Here is a 6,000-nt window from a genome sequence, read left to right as displayed (position 1 = left end):
CAAACAACTTAATTACAATTCCATTGCACTTTCTAGCAATATTTTATAATTATCAACTAAAAAGGAAATACAAATTCATGCCAAATACTTATTGTTTGGAAAAATTAATGTTTTTAAATATTTTTCAAGTTAAAATAACCTAATTTTGTAGAAAGAATGAAAACTTCGTCTATAGATGTAAACAACATATTTCTAAGAAATATTTTTCATTAAGATATTTAACCTTTAAATTGAATATGGCCTCTCATGATCACTTCTTCAGGCATTCTAAAAATTATAACGTTGTGCTGGTATTTATATTTGATGTAGGGCAGAAATATAAGTAATTGAGGTAATTGATTTGAAGTGAGAGAGTAAAACTTATTTCTGATAATAAAATTTTTGTTTTAAAAAAAATATTTGTTTTTCGGTATATATAATAATATTAATTTTAAGTATAGTTTTTGATATGAAATAACATTTATTAAAAATCCATAAATATTGGCTATCTAATGAAACTTTAAATTCTTAAAATACTTAAGAGCGCCCGCAGTTATAAACAATTGTTTAAAATAAATCATAATTAATATTACTCATACGCTCCAAATAAAATAATAATCTTAAAAAATGTTTTAATACACACAATTTAGCAACAAAATGCTAAGAAATAGTAAAATAAGCATTTTAGTTTGATACATATATAGTTAACAATTTACTTTACAAAATTTTGACTGAACATTTTAAAAGAATGTAGTTTTGTTATATTTTTTACGTTTTGTATGCCCACATTTCTTTACCACAGTACAACTATAAAACTCCATATGTAAAACCACAAATATTAAACCAAATGGTTGCTTAGCATTCATGACCATTACAATCAGTTGTATACTAAATCATTTATTTTAGAGAGCAAGAAAAAAATATACAAAACAAACAATTTATTTTATCCATTTATTAAAATCCTCAAGGCAGGAATAATTACACTACACTGGAACATTCAAAATAAAGCAGTATGTAGAGAGGACGCAACGTTTGTAACGGCTAAGAAGGACGGGGGTTAAAATTTGCCTCAGGTGAAAAGACTTATTAAAATGAGATCAATATTTGATTATAATTTAATTTCTGAAAAAAAACTAGTGATGTGACCTATTGATGAATGATCGCCCTATATGAATTCAATTTAAATCTAGAACTAAATGTGGCGTATTTGGTAAATGATCCCCTTAAATGGGAAGATATATCTAAATCCTCTTTATTATTGCAAATGAATTTTAAAATAAATGGAGGTGACCAATATGGCGCATTATCCCCCTGAATGTTAAGAGAAATCGACAACATCTCATAACACTTATTATAATCTAAAACTAAATGTGAGTTGCATATGTACCCCAGTGGCAAAAGATCCCCCTTCATTTCTACCTACACGCTTGTAACCGAGTCTTTCCTACCCACAGTTCAAAAAAAATAGATTCTGCATTGCGAAGTGGGGGCGTAGAAGAGGAGTATTCCAGTTTAAGTTTTCACAACAGACCCCTCAGGAGCTTCGCTTTAAAATTGTTTATGGTTCGTTCACAATCAACAAAATAAATTGGGTGCGTAAATGCAGTAAGGTGTTTTCCTAAAGAAATTTTCATTGATGTAGAGTATATCAAATTCGCATTAACCTGCTAAAATTACAGCTTAGATTTATTTCCCAGTTTAGAGATGAAAACAATACATGACGATACTATTTCAATAGTATGGTAGTTAAAAAAAACAAATATGTCAAGGATTATATCAAAAATTAAAACAACAAATATAAATACAAAGACAGACAGGCCAACAACATAACAGACAGAGAGAGAGAGAGTAGTTAGATAGTATGTTATAGGAATATAGAAATGATAATAAAAATCTGAAAATATTTACACAAGGATTAAAACAATAATCGAAATACAACACAATATCTAGCTAACAAACAGAAATAACAATGATTTATGGCTTTCAATTCTAAAGAGCCCCTAAAAGTATGTGGGAGATTTCAGTAAAGCTTTTAAAATCTCTTCTATATTTGCAAACATGCTAGTTGACTTTTAAAAATATTTTAAAATAAAAACATAAAGTCTAAAGTGTATTTGTTTATAGAATTTAAGATATATTTCAAAACAATATAGATTATTTTATTGCCTACATTTAAAATTTTCAAGAATTTCTTTTATGCAGATGTTTTAATTAAAATTTATTCTATTTTGAAAAACAATCATTTCCGTTATAAGCCATTTGATATCCGTTTCCCCTTAAAATTAAAATTGTATTTCTTTGCTATGATTTTCTATTTAAATAAGGATTTCACAATAGACATCATTCGTTTTAATTAAGTAAGCAAGTAAGTAAGTAAGAAATAATCATTGTATAAGTACAGGTTCGCTATAAAATGAGAAACGTGCAATCAAAGATCCAGGAAATGAAATAAATATAAATGCAAGCATACAATACTCAATAATCAGTGTGTATAAGTGTATTTGAGCTACCAGCTGATGATAGATTTTATTTTTTTATTTTAAATAATAAACGACATTTATTGAGTTTTTAATGTCAATAAATTTGTGCATATATTTATTTGCTGTGAGGTGAATCTGTAAGTTTAAACAACTTTTTACATGAACTGAAAGCAAGTGTTGTTTGTTTTTTATTTTTTTGCACTTAAGTTCTTTATGTTGTTGCTGCTATTTGTAAATATCAATTTCTTACGTTTTTTTTTTTTTTCTTAACATTCAACTTGACAATCATTTTCTTGTTTCTTTTGAACCTTAAACAATATTTGTTGCTTCATTTTTCATCTTCATTTGCTTCTCTTTCATTTTAACCTTGAACTTTTTTCAATTAAAAATTCTTGTTGCATTTTCTCTTTTACACCAGAAGAATATAAAAAAATGAAAGAACTGCAACAAGAAAATGCTGCAAATATAAAGTACATAGTACAATTTTATTTACTACTTTTAGCATAATGTTGGTAGGTTAGTGCGTATAAATACTACACACAATTTTAATGGAAACTGAAAGGGATTTAAGTACATAAAAGTTAAATTCTTTTTTTTTTATAAAACACAACAATGTGTAGAAAGCTTATTCAATATGTTTTGAAAGTAAAGTAGACAAAAACAAAACTATATATTTTTTAAAGGATACACAAAAGGTAGACAAAATTAAAATTTAAACATCAGTAAACTGTTTACAATTAAGAGGATAAAAAAGGAAACTAAGAAAATAAAAAGTTGTCATTAGAAAACATTAAATGAAAATGCTGGAATATGTCTTCAACGAATGGAAACTACAGTCCCGTATTAAATCCTTTTTGTTTACAATTTAGTTACTGGCTTAAAAATGCGGGATTTGCAATAGATGGGGTATCTTTTGAACGCGGTTTTTGTTTTTAATAATTTATATGTTATTTTGAAGGATACACATCTGTCATTTATTCTCACTTAGTTATTGAACATTGTAGTGTAAACAACAAAGTTTTTTTTTGCTTCCAAAATGTCGACTTTTGCACCAACAAAGCGTCATGTGCGGGAAGTTTTGCTTTATATCTTTAATTTGTAAAAAGTGACGCTGAAGCACACCGATTGCTGAAGGTGAATGTGATTTTGACACGGAAGACAAAAATCGCCCATCACCCCTATCGTGAATCAATAGTTCACCTGAAATAAGTTCCCTTTTCCAATTTTTCGTTCATCAACTTTTTTTAGGTGAAAAAATTCCACATTTTGTGAAATTTTTAGATGGAATTTTGTAAACAATAAACAGCTGTTGCGAACAAAATCAACTATTGTGAATGAAAAGTTCATGGGAATATCACGATATCAATTTTCCCTTCGAGGGAAATAAATTTCACATGTTATTACCGATAAATGTCATAGCTAAGAATGGCCAATACTATGAATAAATTTATATTGTACAAATGTTTCAATATTATAACTTTTAACAAATAATTCTAGTAAAATACTCCAAATTGTCGCTATCAATGACAAATTAAAGTGCGTATGTAATCAAAATATCAAATAAAAGAGATAAAATAAAAACTTTCCCATTAATTTTTTTGGTTTCTACTTCATAAATTTTTGTCAAATCAAAAAGAATGAATAATAACCAAGTTAAAAGGAAATGTGGTTAAAAGAAAATAAATTAAGTTTGGTTTATATTTCTTATATTTTACAACTTTTTTTTTTGTTGTTTTATTTTTGGTGTTCCACTAACGAGCATATATTTCAAGCTTCATTTAAAACATGAAAATGAAATAAGAAAAAATAATCCGAAAATAAAAACAGTCAGAAATACTACTGTCTATGTTTTATAGACAGACATTTATTCTAGTGTATAATAAACTTTATATTTGTATGGACGTACATATAAAATACATGGCATTTTATTTTATTCTTAGAAAACTGGACATCTATCAACTATCACTCACTCCTAACGAATGGTGCAAATAATTTTATGGTCAAAAGAGCACAAAAAGTATTGTAATAATTGTGGTTTTACAGAGGATTGGGTTTTGCCAAGAAATTGTAAATGAATATGTTTTCGTATTTAAAAAAGTTTCGGGAGTTTTATTTTAAAACAAAATATTATAGTTATGATGAGGAAAGGGTTGCTGGTAATAGCTAAAATTTTAAATATCAACAAGTGAGAAAGCTATATTCGGTTGTGCCGAATCCTATATATACTCCACCAAAGTATACTTTAAGATAAAGATTGAAAATATTGAAAAAAAAATTGAGAAAAAAAACTCGGCTTAACATTTTTTTTCTCGATTTTGACCCATTGTAGGTCCGAAGTACAATGGCGTTATATACGTCATTGGAAAGGTATTTGAAATGTGTATCATTAGATATCTATATTGTCTATAATACTTAGATCAACAATTGTTCAAAAATCGAAAGAGTTGTGGTGTTTGTGGGCCGATCTTCCCGAATTTAAATAGCAACCGAACCGGGAATATAGCGGATATATTGATGTATGAATCATGTTTGTAAGTTATTTGGCGGCTTCGGAAAGTTGATTTCAACATACACACGGAAAGACGGACATGGTTATATCGACACCGCTATCTATAACGATCCAGAACATATTGCAAATAAACAAGTAAGAGAGCTATATTCGGCTGTGCCGAATCTTATATACCCTTCACCAAATTACACTTTAAAATAAATTTTTTTAAATATTTTTAGGTAAACAAAATTTAATTTTTTTTTTATTGTTTTTCAAAATTTTTTCTTTGAAATTGTTTTTTAATTTTTTTTAAAAAATTTTTTTTCCAATTTTTTTTTTTTGGAAAAAAAATGTATGACAAAAAAAATTCGGTTTAAAAAATATTTTTCCCGATTTTGACCCAACTTACTATAGCCTTATCTACATCGTTGCAATGGACTTTGAAATATCTAACATTAGATATCAATATTGTCTATATTAATGACTTAGTAATCCAGATATAGATCAAAAATCGAGGTTGTCCCGGTTTTTTGCTCATATCTCCGTTATTTATGGACCGATTTTGCTGATTTTAAATAGCAAACTACTCGAAAGCATGTCTGACAGAATCATTGAAGATTTGGATCCCGAAGATGTCTGGGGTCTTCAGAAAATTGATTTCAACAGACAGACGGACATACAGACAGACGGACGTGGCTTAATCGACTCCGCTATCTATAAGGATCCAGAATATATATACTTTATAGGGTCGGAAATGAAAAATGTAGAAATTACAAACGGAATGACAAACTTATATATACCCTTCTCACGAAGGTGAAGGGTATAAAAATATGGAAATTACAAACGGAATGGCAAACTTATATATACCCTTATCACACATTATCTTAATACGAGTAACTTGATAAACTTACCAAGGGATATTAACTTTTTCATTGTTTGGCACCTTAAAGTTTAAGCAATCTCTGGGGAAATATTATCAATAATTTAACAAGTTTGCTATTAATGCAAAATGTACTAAAGTTTCAATTGAATTCTACTTTAACCCGGCAA

The sequence above is a fragment of the Calliphora vicina genome, chromosome 3 (genome assembly GCF_958450345.1).
Source record: "Calliphora vicina chromosome 3, idCalVici1.1, whole genome shotgun sequence".
Lineage (NCBI taxonomy): Eukaryota > Metazoa > Arthropoda > Insecta > Diptera > Calliphoridae > Calliphora > Calliphora vicina.
This window is presented reverse-complemented; position numbering follows the sequence as displayed.